The 13,751-nt window shown below is 42.9% G+C and overlaps 1 long non-coding RNA gene across 1 annotated transcript; it reads left to right on the forward strand.

Moving 5' to 3' along the window:
• Positions 1-463: 463 nt before the first annotated feature.
• LOC118656646 lies at positions 464-3,494 on the forward strand. Its single transcript, XR_004967651.1, has 3 exons — positions 464-646; positions 2,798-2,920; positions 3,318-3,494. It is a non-coding gene; the product is annotated as an uncharacterized LOC118656646 (long non-coding RNA).
• Positions 3,495-13,751: the final 10,257 nt, after the last annotated feature.

Raw genomic sequence — 13,751 nt, forward strand, 5'->3', positions numbered from 1 at the left:
GCAACATGACCATGAGCTCAGGACTTCACCCCCCTGCACCTCAGTTCCCTCACCGTAAAAGGGAGACAGTAGACGAGTTGTACAACTGGCAGGGTTCCTGGCCTGGCAATCATAAAGATACTGCCAACATAGGCTTTCAATCACCCTAGCATGGAGGGGGAGCAGGATCTTCAAAACTGCAATTGAGCTCAGGATTTAGGTTCATGTAAATAAGCCCGGCTCATTCTCCCATCCGATCTCTGCCCAAGCTTCTCACTCCCCGGTCTTCTCCCCCTGTCCTTCTCCCAGTCCCCTGCCTCTCCTCAGGTCCCCTCCCAGGTTTAGAGCCCCAGGTGGGTCTGTCCAAAGGGATCTCTCCTGCCCTATCTCCTTTGGGCAGTGCACATTCTTGCTTTTCAGTGTATTGCTTTCCTCTAAACTTAATGCAGAACTCAAGATGATTTCTTTTGAGCCACCCATAAAGGCGGCACATTGCAAGGCCACAACGCTGGAGACAGACACACGCTTGATGCTGGTTGCTGGATGCGGAATGCCTGGCTAAAGAGACCTTTCATGGAAACCTCCTGACTTCCATGCTAACCACCTTGTGATCACCCCAAGTGGGACCTGCGGTAGAGGACTGTGATTTGCAGATCCCTGAGCGCAGGTCTGTGAAATCCGGGAGGAAGCGTGCGCTGCGTGTGGAGGCATTCCAATAATAGTTCAGCGGGGAGGAGAGTGCAGTGACTCATGTCCCCAGAGCACGTCCTGAGGCAGAGAGGCGGGGGCGGGACACTCACCCAGGCAGGGCAGCGGGGGGATTACCTGCGGAGGCCAGGAAACCGGGCAGGCGGAGCACAGACTGGGGAGCTGGGGTGCACCAGGCCAGCCACATTGACTCACACAGGAAAGTGACAGGGCGATGACCAAATTTGAAAGAAGCAAGTTGCCTGTGTCAGGGAAGCTCATAGAGAAACAGGAAGCATGATCAGCTGGTACCAAGCGCAGAAAAGGAAAATCCAGCGTGTCTGCCTGCCTTTGTTCTCCCTGAAGTTTATCAAGATGAATGACTATTGAGCACAGCACTGTGCTTCTGAGAAAGGAGATGCAGCCACCCCCTCGGCATGGGCCCCCACAGACATCTGCAAGGCCTGCCGGGCTGTGTTGGGTGGCTCCCACGGCCAGCCTCACCACCACCCTCACTTGTAATTGCTTTAGCTGACTTCTAGTCACAGCCCTGCCTGTTCAGTTTTATGGGTGGCCAGCTTGTGGGGGGCGGGGGTGGTGGTGGTGGAGATGTACTCTGCTCACCACGAGACCAGGCAGAGGAAAGGGCATATTTTCTGTCTACCCAAAGGAGGGCAGCATTCTTTTCTAAATAGCACAGAGACATTCTACATGTAAGCCGTGGCCCTGTTCACTGAGCACCTACTAAATGTCTAACGCTGTGTGAAGAACTTGATGCACATTGTCACATTTAATTCTTACAACAATCCCAAGAGGCAGACTCTTTTAGTATCCCTGTTCTATGCATTGAGTACATGGAAGCACAGAGAGGCAGAGCAATCTGTCTAACATCACACAGCTATTTGTATCAGCTTTGGAATTTGATCACAGGCTGTGCTCCCTCCCAGCAGGATTCTGTTTAGTCCTAGGGATTGATGATGATGATTTAAGTCGTGGGTAGTTGGGATGCATTTTTTGCAGTCTGTGTTCTTAGGCGTGTCTCTGTCAGCCTCTAGAGTGAAGAGAGGATGGAGGAGTGTTGGGGAGTCCGTGGAGAGGTTGGCTTCATTATTGTAGGGCCAGGCGACCTACCACAGGGCCTGCCTACAGGCAGAAGGAGGCCTCAATGTCCCTGGTGGAGCAGCAGGTCTGGATGGAAGGTCTGCAGGCAGCACAAGGCAAGGGGTCCTCTTGATAGACATCGCCTTGCCACCGCCCCATTCCCTCAGGGCCCTGAGTGGTGGTCTTCCTGCTGTGCAGGGTATTTCTTATGGAACTCTCTCCAGGAAAGACAGCCAGCATAACCTGCCACTCCAATGGAGTTGCCTCTCTCAAGAGGCATAGCAAGTGTCAGTCCAGAAATTCTCAAGTATCAGTACCCTAAAATCACACTCCCGTCAGGGAATTGGCATGCTAACAAGTTCCCCAGGCCATTCGGATATAAGCAGTGCTTACGACTATTCTTTGTGAAACTACACTTTGGGATCTTCTTTCTATGGGAAGCAGGTCATCTTCCCAAGTTAAATGAAACAAGGAAAGCTGACACTGAAAGTTCCCTTGTCAAATGAAAGCCATCAACCCTGGCACTTCGCTGACCACCACTTCTTTGTAGGATACTTTTAGTTTTGCAAAGGAACTGGAAAGATTTTGCTCACAACCACAGGTGAAGGTTCTTGGAGGGAGCCTGAGGCAACCTGTGATGGCATGAATTGTCCTAAAGAAAATCAGAAAAAAGAACATGTAAGTTTGAATGGCCGGAACCATATTTTGGGGGGGCCTGTTTCCAATGGCTCTGCAAAACTAAAGATCTTCGTGCATAAAAACAAAAGTTTGGAAAATGAGGGCAGATGAAGACTTGCGTTTCAGGGGGGTGGCCTAGGCCTCTGAGGTTCAGGCATGGAGGGGTCTGAAGGCTGGAGGGTGAGACACTTCTTCTGATTTTACCCCTGGCCTCCCTCCTCCTCACAAAAGGAACAGGCTTCCCCTGGGTTGTGGTAGGAAAAGCAACACAAAGCCACGTGGCTCAGGAATTTCTCTCTCTCCAGCCTGCCTGACACTTTATCCTTATATGGTTTTCCCTTGTCTCTGGAAGCACTGGGAACTGTAAGACTACCCACATGACAATGCCTGGAGAACACCTTATCCCTTGTCGCCCACCATTCTGGAAGGGAGAACTTGCACACCAAGAACTTGGCAGCCAGCTGGGAGAATCAAGGTAGGTGAAGAGGCATCAGATGGACAATGGGGTGAGAGGGGGCTAATGAGATCTGACAAGGCATCTAAAGGGGAGGGCATGGTCTCCCATGTCAGAAACCAGTTCTGCTCATGGCCGTCATCCTTATGATTAGAGTTGGAACTGTCCCTGTCCTCCCCACCAAGAACCATGAGCATCCATACCCCACCTTGCTCCATTTCTTGGATTCAATACTATAATTAAGAGTCCAGACAGCTGGCCACATCATATATTCTGGCTTCATCCTTTTTCAAAGGAATGGGGCAAGTGTGCCGTGTGTGTGTGTGTGTGTGTGTGTGTGTGTGTGTGTGTGTGTGTGTGTTGAGCTCTGAAGCTATAGATTTCCTTCCTGTTATGCACCCCTTGGGCCTGTTCACAGGTCCACCAGTTTGGACAATCCCAGGAACTGCACAGACAAGAGGCAGCAGGCTGGGAGTACATCTGTCCGGAGACAGCTCTGAGGTAGAGCCGGAGCTGCAACCAACCACCCTGTGAAAGGAGCTGCCTCCCTGTAAGATGTCAAGGCCAGAGTTAAGCCCCCTCCCACCACTTGGTAGCTCCCTGAATTTCACACCAGTCAGCAGGGCCACAACAGGCAGAAGTAAAAAGGCCCAGGTTCCCACTGCTTTCCTCCTAGCTGTGAGCAGACGCTTGGGGTCATAAAGCCTGTTGGAAGCAAAGGTAGACAGTGAACTTGGGCAAAGGATAGCCTCTTGGGGCCTCTGTTTCCTCAAATGTAAAACAAAGCAGTTGGTCACAGAAATTCCTTTCTGGCTCTAAAGTTGTGTGACTGTATAATTCTCTAAGATGTTACCACTGCTCATCTGGCACACATTTAGATGTATGCATATGCTGAGACACGTCATATAGGTGTTTAACTTACAGGAAATAAATTATGCAAGCTCTGTCTCTTTCACATACTTAAAAATAAAAATGCTGTAAAATCACATTTTGCATACACATGCATGGCATATATTTATACAAACATAATACTGAGAAGGAGTACATGCCCCAAACCTTGTATAATTATACTTTGTGGGTGATTTAAATATTTTTCGAACTTGCCTTTGATTGTACTTGACTTTAGAACGTAACCTCACAGAAAGTGAGATTCCACTGTAATTCTTATTGCATTGCAAGGGGGTCAGAGGAGCATAAGGAAAAGAATGTGGGTCTGAAAACAGATTGACATGGGTGTAAATCCTGAATTTGAATTTCAGCTATGCCTTCTATTAATGGTGTAATGCTGGACAGTTTTCTGATATGTTATAACCTCTAACACTTACTACTGTCCCTATGACCAGGTCCATGTAGCCCAAATACACTTTGGTAAATGCTTCCCAAATGCACAGTTTAAGAGGCCCTATGTCATTGTTGGCAGGCATTACTCTACCTTCCAGGAGCCCCTGGCTGGGCAGCTAGTCTCATGCGCAGCAGTTGGGCATTAGCACAATGAAAGTCAGTGTTTCTGGGTATCATTAGCATCAGAATCACCTAGGGTGCTTTATAAAGATGTATATTCCTTGGCTGCCCCTCAAAGCTGCCAAATTAGACAAGGAGGTTAGAAGTATGCATTTTAAATAGGAATCACAAGCATAAAACTGAAGTTTTAGATGCACTGGGGCTGGGAGTAGTAAAGAGGCCTCAGATACTTCTTCCTCTCATCTCCAAGATTCTAGAACTGATTTAAGGTGTGATTCAAGGAACAAAAAGAAATCCTCCCCTACCTCTTCACCCTGGAAGCTCTGGTAGGCAGGCTAACGGGGTGCCATCAGCCATAGTTTAGTGTAGGGTCCTTTAATCTGATTGTTTTCCTCTTACCAGCTTGCTGAGACCCCGGCCCTCATGGAATGGGCATCTGGATCTCCACAGAGCTGTTTCTACCAAAGGGTGGTGTCACTTGGGAAAACTGGACTCTGTGGCCTGACTCCTAATCACAGATGCTTCTACACAGAAGCACTCGGGGGAAGGGTGGTCTTGAGGAGAAAAGCATGCAGCCTCAGGGATGGAGGTATGAAATGAACAGGATGCTCTTTAGTTATGAGAGAAGGTATGTTAGAGGTTGATTCCATACACAGGAGTCCTTCTGCTATTACTAATAGGAGTAGTAAGGGTCTCCTTGAAAGCATAACAGGCCCAAGTCTTTGCTCTAACCTTTTGGGATGCAAATGAGTATCTCCAGGGACTAGCTAAACCCAGTGTCCAGTTTTACAAAGCAAAGATGTCTTCAAGGCCATGGCCCTCATAATGTAACCATATACATCTGGAGTTAACCTGGGAGCTTATCTCAATATGTAACTCGTGCGGGGATAAATGTTCTATTGTTATTTCTCCCACTTCTCCGTAGAAATTGCGAAATTTTATCCTGACTCTGTAGTCTCCTGGAGGCTACCTAACTGAATGTGCTCTGTTGTGCTTAGGCAATCATAATAAGTGAGTTGTCTTTCTTTCCACATTGATGTGGAAACTTCTCTATTTGTCAGCTAGACTTCTAATTCCCCAACAGAGGAATTAAGGGCAGGTTGAACTTGAGCTGTCCCATTCCAAGCAGTAATGGAGGATCCTTAAATTATGAGACCAGTAAATTCTAATCAATTTGCTAGCCTTGGTGGGAGCTTTCTGGAGCAGAGGAGGAAGGAGAAAGGAGCTTTGGAGCCTAAGGCACACTGAGCAAAGAGCATTGGGCGCCATGGGAATGGAGGCATGGAGACCCTTCCGATGTTGGCCACACCCCTCTCTCCTCTTCTTCACTGAGGTGATGAACTTTTGTGAGTCTCCCTCCCATTAAAGACCACTTTCACCTCTTCCCGAAACTCTCTCTTCTTCTTTTTCTTCTTCCTGGGGAAAGGGATGAAGCAATGCGGGAAGCCTATAGGGAAAGGGACATGAGGGAAAGCATGCTCTCATGGATCGCTTAATGTGGTGGTGAGAAAACACATGGGGCAGGAGACTGTCACTCACTGTGACTGTGCACCATATTCCCCACCCTGATGTTCCACTTCTTTCCCTCACTGCCAATGCCAGGCAGTATGTGGAACAAATTCAGGAAATTTCATGGTGATTCATGGGAGTTTGATTTTGGCCAGAGAATATCTGCTTTGTAAAAGGCAGAGGGAAAGGGACAATGATAGAGCCTGGGGACTTCAGACCATTCTCCTGCCATTCACCTATGCCCTTTTCAAATGTTTGTAGAACAGAATTTCTAGTTGAATCATATGGTTTTGGTTGAGAAAAGGGAGGTTGACAAGTGTGGGAAAGGGCAAAATGACTTTACAACCGCATCACTATAATCTGATCAAATACACCAAAGAGTCTTCCCTTCCAAGTGTAACTGTCTGAGGACACTACTCTCAATTCCTTCTCTACACCACACATGCCAACTATTGCTCTTCTTTATTTCACAAGACACAGGATAACTGGACAGTTTCCCATATAAAGGAAGGACATTGTTTTCTCTTTAGCTAACATTCCCTTTAAGGAGCAGAAAGACAGAAGCATCAGTGTCTCATGTTTCCATAACTCTGACTGCATGTTCCTATGACTTGTATCCATTAGACACCTCGGGCGCCTGCCAAGCGGAGCTCAAGTGACACGTTCTGACCACCATTGTGTACCAGTTGCCCCCCATCTGGACAGCTTTGTCCTGAGTTTCTCTCTGTTCCTAGGTTATCTTTGACATAATGACCCATTTTACCTTTTTCTGCCCAGAAGTGGCTGTTCCTGAGGTATTGGGGTATGGGGGTGGTGGTGGTGGTGGTGATGGGGCACTGTGTATCCATACAATGCAAGCAATCCCCAAACATCAGACATTTTCCACTTGTTCCAACTCCTTCAACAGACTTTGAAAGAAACTTAACAAAGCAGTTACTCCGGGGTTAACACCTGGTATGAGACTGCACTGCCTGAAGTGTAACTTCACAAACCACTTCAAAGCCGCTGGAGATACAGGCTTGGAACAGAAAGACCATTTCCCGCTAACCACTCTAGCATATTTCCTTCCAGTCAAGCAATAAACCTAAGGCACCAGCAGAACTCCAGGCTTGTCCTGAGCCAGCACAGAGCTGCCATTTTGTCATGGCTCCATTTGAGCCCTCTCGTCAGCCAGCCTAATGTTACCGTATCTAATAAACCACGTACAGGCTGGTTGCCTCTCAAAAGACGGATTTGCCTTGATCCTCTGTACCACATGCAATTGAGCAGTAATTTATACATTGCCTGGAAACCAGTAGCACAAACATTGCTAAGTAAATGTTCAATTGAAACCAAATCCCCCCTACTGCTCATAAAAGGAGCTTGGATGCTCACTCTCAAGTGTCAATCATCTTGAAACATGCTGCTGTCAAATTTAGCTAATTTTTTTCAAAGTGGTATCTCCCATTAAGCCAAATAATGCCTTCAGGCACATTGTTCCTTTAAAATGTTGTACTGTATTTGAATAGAAAATAAATGTGAAAAAAATGTAAGTCTACTTGGGCGGTTGATTATATATCCCTGGTTAAGTGTTTGTATTTCAGGTTACTATTTATAATCAAGAGTTTTCAAATAATTACAGCCTAAAGGAAACCACAGTAAAATTTTTAACCAGAAATTTACTCACCGTATGGGTAATGACCAAAGAATAAATAAATCGCATTTAGCAACAGGAAAGAAGAGTGACATTGCTGAAAGTTGCCAACTTCACAGAGCAGAATCTCTTTCCTATAGCTCCTCTTCTCCTTCTCATCCCTCTCAACTCCCCTTCCCACCTCAACCTAGAGCTCAATGACCTTCTGCACTTCCCCTCCATTTCTCTCTATCAAATGTTGCCTAATGGAAAAGATCTGAAATTCATTTCCATTATGGAATAAATGAATGACAACTTAAGTGTTACAAGTTTTCTGATTCTTCATTTATTTTAACATACTAAATAATGCTTTAGTCTAAAGAAAGTAGCTAATGAGAATTTTAGCAGCCAGACAATGGGGAAAGATGATTTTTGTCAGTGAAGGTGGAATATCACTGGTGGAATGTCTTCCCAACCCAAGTGAAATCTTAATAGAATAGAGGTTTGGGAGTTATTAATGAAGATGTATCAATGAACATGGGCTAAAATGAAATATTTGACAAGTATATTGTTTAAAAATAATAGCTGTGTTCCAGGAATTTAAGTGCCCTTACCAAATGGAGTCAATACAGCACAAAACTTTGCATTTGTAGAAATCAGCAAGAATGAACATTGGAAAACAATAAGACACTGCACGGGAGAACATATTTGCCAATGCTATTTCAGATAAGGGTTTAATCTCAAAAATTTACAAAGAACTCATACAACTTAACAAAAGGAAGATAAACAATCCAATCAAAAACTGGGCAATGGACCTAAATAGACACTTTTTGAAAGAGACATATGAAGGCTGAGAGACATAAGAAAACATGCTCAAAGTCACTAATCATCCGAGAGATGCAAATCAAAACAACAATGAGATACCCTCTCACACCTGTCAAAATTGCTATCATCAACAAATCAACAAATGACAAGTGCTGGCCAGGATGTGGAGAAAAAGGAACCCTCCTGCACTGCTGGTGGCAGCCACTGTGGAAAACAGTATGGAGTTTCCTCAAAAAACTAAAAATGGAACTTCCATTTGACCCACTAATCCCACTTCTAGGAATATATCCCAAGAAACCAGAAACATCAATCAGAAAGGATATATGCACCCCCATGTTCATAGCAGCACAATTTACAATGGCTAAGAATTGGAAACAACCTAAGTGCCCATCAGCAGATGAGTGGATTAAACAACTATGGTACATCTACACAATGGAATACTATGCTGCTATAAAAAAGAAGGAACTTTTACCATTTGCAACAGCATGGATGGAACTGGAGAGCATTATGCTAAGCGAAATAAACCAGTCAAAGAAAGATAAATATCACATGATCTTACTCATATGTGGGATATAATGATCAACATAAACTGATGAACAAAAATAGATCCAGAGACAAATGGCAGGGGAGGTAGGGGGTGTGTGGTTAGAGATCAACCAAAGGACTTGTATGCCTGCATATTAGCATAACCCATGGATACAGACACTGGGGTGGTGGCAGCTTGCCCTCAGGGGTGGGAATGGCTGCGGGGGGGGTGGTCATTGGGGAAAAAGGAGACATATGTAAAACTTTAGACAATAAAATTTTTTAAAAAATATTAATAAAAAAAATGAACATTGAGATGATACACACACACACACACACACACACACACACACACACACAATTTTAAAGAGCTTATCATAGTCTTACATTAAAGAGGTGAAATAAGAATGAGGCAGAGAAAGAGTCCCGAGGTTCTTAGAGGAGCTGGGAACTAAAGGACCGTGAACCCGAGGCCATTGCTCTTAGGTGCTCCAGACATTTGGGGAGAAAGAAACTTGGGAAGAAGCTGTAAAATTAAGCAACTGCCAGGTCACTCGTGATCTTTATTGAAGAGAATCCAGAAACTATTGTTCTCATGATATCTCAAACCTCTGAATAAGCTGGCCTCTGCCTACCTCTCTCTCTACCACCTTCCACCCTCACCCCGGCCCTTAGTGCTTCAGTCAAGGGTCTTTGCACCTGCATTTTCCAAATCTCTTGATTAAAACACTCTTACATTCCTCCAAATGGTCTAGCTAACTCTAGTAACCCTTCAGATCTCAGCTCATTGGTCATATCCTCTGGGAAGACACTCTGACTCCTCAGACAAGACAAGGTTCCCTACTGTTACTATTCCTATACTTTCTCTTGAAAATCACTTTTTCTAGTTTATAATTATATGTTTATGTGACAATTGATTTAAGTCTATCTCCCCTACTATTTTCTAAACACCATAAAGATGGGAACATACCTTATTGGTTTACCTTTGTGTCCCCAGTACCAAGTACAGTGTTTGGCAAATAATATGTGTTCAATACTTGTTAATTAATTATGTGAATGAGTGAATCAATAATTCTTCTCATTATTTGCTAAAGACTAAATGTTTCTGTCCCCCCAACATTCCTATATTGAAGCCTAATCCCCATTGTGATGGTATTTGGAGGTACGGCCTTTGAGAGATAATTAGGTCATGAAAGTGGCACTTTCATCAATGACATTAATGCCTTTAAAGAAGGGATCTCTCTCCACCGTGTGAGGATACAGCAAGAAAAGGAATCCATGTGTACTCCCCGAAAAGAACCTTCATCAGACACCAAATTGGCTGGCATCCTGATCTTGAAATTCCCAGCCTCTAGAACTGTGAGAAATAAATGCGTGTTGTTTAAGCAATCAGTCTATGGTATTCTGTTACAGCAGCCTGAACTGGCTAAGAGATCAAGGCAGCTCAGAACAATCAACAAGCAGTGAACTTTAAGCCAGTGACTTAATTTCTCCAAACCTCCATGTCTTATCTTTAATATGGCATTAACAATCACATCTATTTCTAGGATAGTTTTGAGAATTAAATGACATCATAGGTGCAAATAATTTAGGACATATCTAGCACATAAAACACACTCAATGAGCATTTCTTTTTATCACTGTTACAACTTACCTCTTGATACCAACTTTCTATAAACTGATGGTTTTGAAGGGTGCTTCAGCTTTAACCATACCATGGCTCCTTTCTAATCCTTAAAAAAAAATTCTTTGTGCTCTGGATTTGTCAACCTGGCAACTTTAACAATCAATAAATTAACTTTTTTCCAGTTAAAAAATTCTATAGGAAACAGAAATGATTCATCAACTTGTAACAATATGCATAAATTTAGGGCATGGTCATAATTATTTTATGAACTTGCTTTTAATATACCCAAAGTTTTCATTCTTCTCACAAGACTTCAGGAAGTGCAAAGAGGGGGTGGGTGATTTGGAATAATGAAGTTCCTTTTTCAACTGCAGTCCTGAAGAGGGGCACATTTTTCCTTTTGATGATCTAACAACAGGGCCAATATATATGCACTTACTTGAAAGGAAAAAAAAGCAAAAACCCAGAAAGCCAAAAGTAAGATATTTATAGCACACAAGCACTCTGAGATTTGCTAACTCTACTGTACATCTTTCTGAATTTCAGCCTACATGAAAAAAATAATGTTCATTACCTAATAATGATAAATTCTGGATGACCTTTTACTTCCAGTGAAAAACATCATCTTCTGTGCTCTTATAATGTGTAATGGAGAGTTTTGTGCCCATTTCATGCATGAGAAAGTTGAGGATCCATGAGGAAAGATAATTACCTAAAAATCATACAACGGGCATGAACCAGTGTCAAATAAGCTCAGAGTTTTAGGTCTCATGATCAGACACCCCATTTCCCTTTGCTTACCTGTCAAGTCCCGTAAGTATGAGCTATACTTCATGTTTGTTTCCCATAAATACATCCTTATTGGTAATGTCAATAAAGCAAATTTCATCACTCACTTGGAATGGCTCTGTCTTCATCCTGGCAGTGTTTTGCCTTCCAGAAGAACAGAACAATGCACCATAGTTTCCAAGTGCCTTTCATTTGTCACTGGGACCTTTGCTACTTGGGTCATACTTCCTCCTTCCCAGACATTAGCAAATATCATGTCTTGGTCCAAATAATTATCTCTGTAACAGAGATAATTGCAATGGTAAGCACCTTTTACCCAAATTCCCATGTTTTTTCAGCGCTTTATTTTAGGTTGACCCATACCACCTAAAAATGCTTCAATCATGCCTAAAGCAAGAGGGTCACAAGGTGTCAAGAAAAAAAAAACATTATTAAAATCAATAACCAATGTTTGTATAAAGCGTTATTGTTTACCAAGTTTCAATGCTGCAAGTCTGATGACTTTCAGTAACCCAGTGAGGTAGCTCAGGCAAGTCTCACTATTCCCACTTGATAGATGAAATGACGTTTATTCAATTATTTTCATTTCAAATTCTATGTTCAAGTTACAATACCACAATATTCCTAAGTACTTCATTATTATTTTTGCTATTATTCTCTTACCATTCAAAACCAAAAGGGCATTTGCCTGAACTTCCATCTACATAAACAATCAGAGAAACCAGAATTGGAATCAGCTAAAATTTGCTCAAACTAAGTTTACTTATTATTTTCCAGGTATACTTTGGACAAGTTATTTTAATCACAATTGTCCATCAGTAAAAGTCCACAGGAACAATGAATACTCCATAGGCTTCTAATGGAGAAAGTGAATTCAGAACAGACCTTGTTATGGTGTCAAAATGAAACAATGCCTGGGCAAGTTCCATTACTGTTCCACAAACAAAACTAAGGAAATGGGAGAAGAAAGGAGAAAAGTAAAGTATATTTATGTCCTGCAGGGCTGGAGCTCTGGCAGGAAATTCCAAGTGAGAGTTCTTGCCGGTGCTGCACTTGACCCTGGATGGTGGAGCCTTTGCAGGGCCCTCTCCAACCAGGCATGTGGTTGGTCCGTCATAGGCCCCAGAGGTTGAAGGGGCCTGGGCAGCTTCCCTTCTTGCTCCTACAAGCCTGGAGGACTTCTAGTTTAATGCAGGAAGAAATTCCTCTATCCTCTTACCCTTTACTCCTAAATACATCACCTACTGATCCCTGCTTAGTCAGTCTTTAAGTGTTTGTTACCTATTGACTGGGAATGGACAACTGGAAGAGACATCCTATATGCCTGACATGCAGCAGATATTCTTAAACTTTACTGCATAAGAATCACTTGGAAGACTCATTTAAAATACACACTTGCAGGTCCTACCTCTGAAGATTCAGGACAGGAGGCTCTCAGGAAAAAAAATTATTTTGCCCAGTAAGTTTGGGATGGGTCCCAGATCTGGATTTTAATCAAGCACTCCAGATGATTTTGATGTAGCAGATCCAGGATCCCAGTTTAAGAAATACCATAGTGAGTACTAAATAACTGAATAAAAGAATGAATGATAGCCTCATGAAGGAGTAATGATTGAATAGTGTTTCTAGCATTTGCCTTACCATAAGAATCACTGGCACACATTAAAAATACCGATTCCTAGGCCTGCCCCAGAACTGGGAATCATAACCTCCAGGGAAGACATCCGGAAGTCTAGATTATGAAATAAGTGCCCCAAATGCCTCTTCTGAGGAGACACTTTGGGGAATTCTACCACAGGCTGTGGTCACTTTCATTTCCACCACGCTCATTTTTTATTCTTTGAAGCAGACACTTGTGGAACCCACATCCAAGCAAATACCTAAAGTTCCTATTGTCTTTGTAAAACTGCTCCTTCGTTACAGTACCATTTTAGAGAAAATCAGACCCCTTAGTCATACCCCAAATAATACTTTCAGTAAGTAGCCTATACCTATGGATCCAAGTAAGTTTTAATATAATCTGGTGAGATCTTAAAATGCTTACATAATCAGTACTGTGTGGGCATAGTATATATAATATATATAATATCAATCCCTAGTATAATATTTTAAATGGTAGTTTTTTAATTGTGTAAGCCTAATAGAGGTAGGGAATATTGATGTATTTTTAAGATTCTCTTCTACTTTCTCCACCCCTTAAAGTAATAAGGCTTGAGATTGGTAAATATCTGTAAGGTAATGCCTGGTAATTTTGCCCAGGTTTGGTTAATATATCTTTCCCTGTTTAATTTGTTGCATGCTCCATGCCCTGACATCTTATTCCTTCCCAAACCAGAAGTTTTTAAATGTGCAAGCCTATTGTGCCTGGGGAAAAAATGTTGAACTTTTGCCTTTGTAATAAGATATGCTCCAATTACCAACTTTAGCAATTTAATATAGTTGAATAATAACTGAATGAGACACTTTGTCACTCAGTCATTATTCAAGCTCCTACTGTGGGGAGT

This window comes from Myotis myotis, unplaced genomic scaffold (assembly GCF_014108235.1).
Source record: "Myotis myotis isolate mMyoMyo1 unplaced genomic scaffold, mMyoMyo1.p scaffold_m19_p_5, whole genome shotgun sequence".
NCBI classification, from domain to species: Eukaryota; Metazoa; Chordata; class Mammalia; order Chiroptera; family Vespertilionidae; genus Myotis; species Myotis myotis.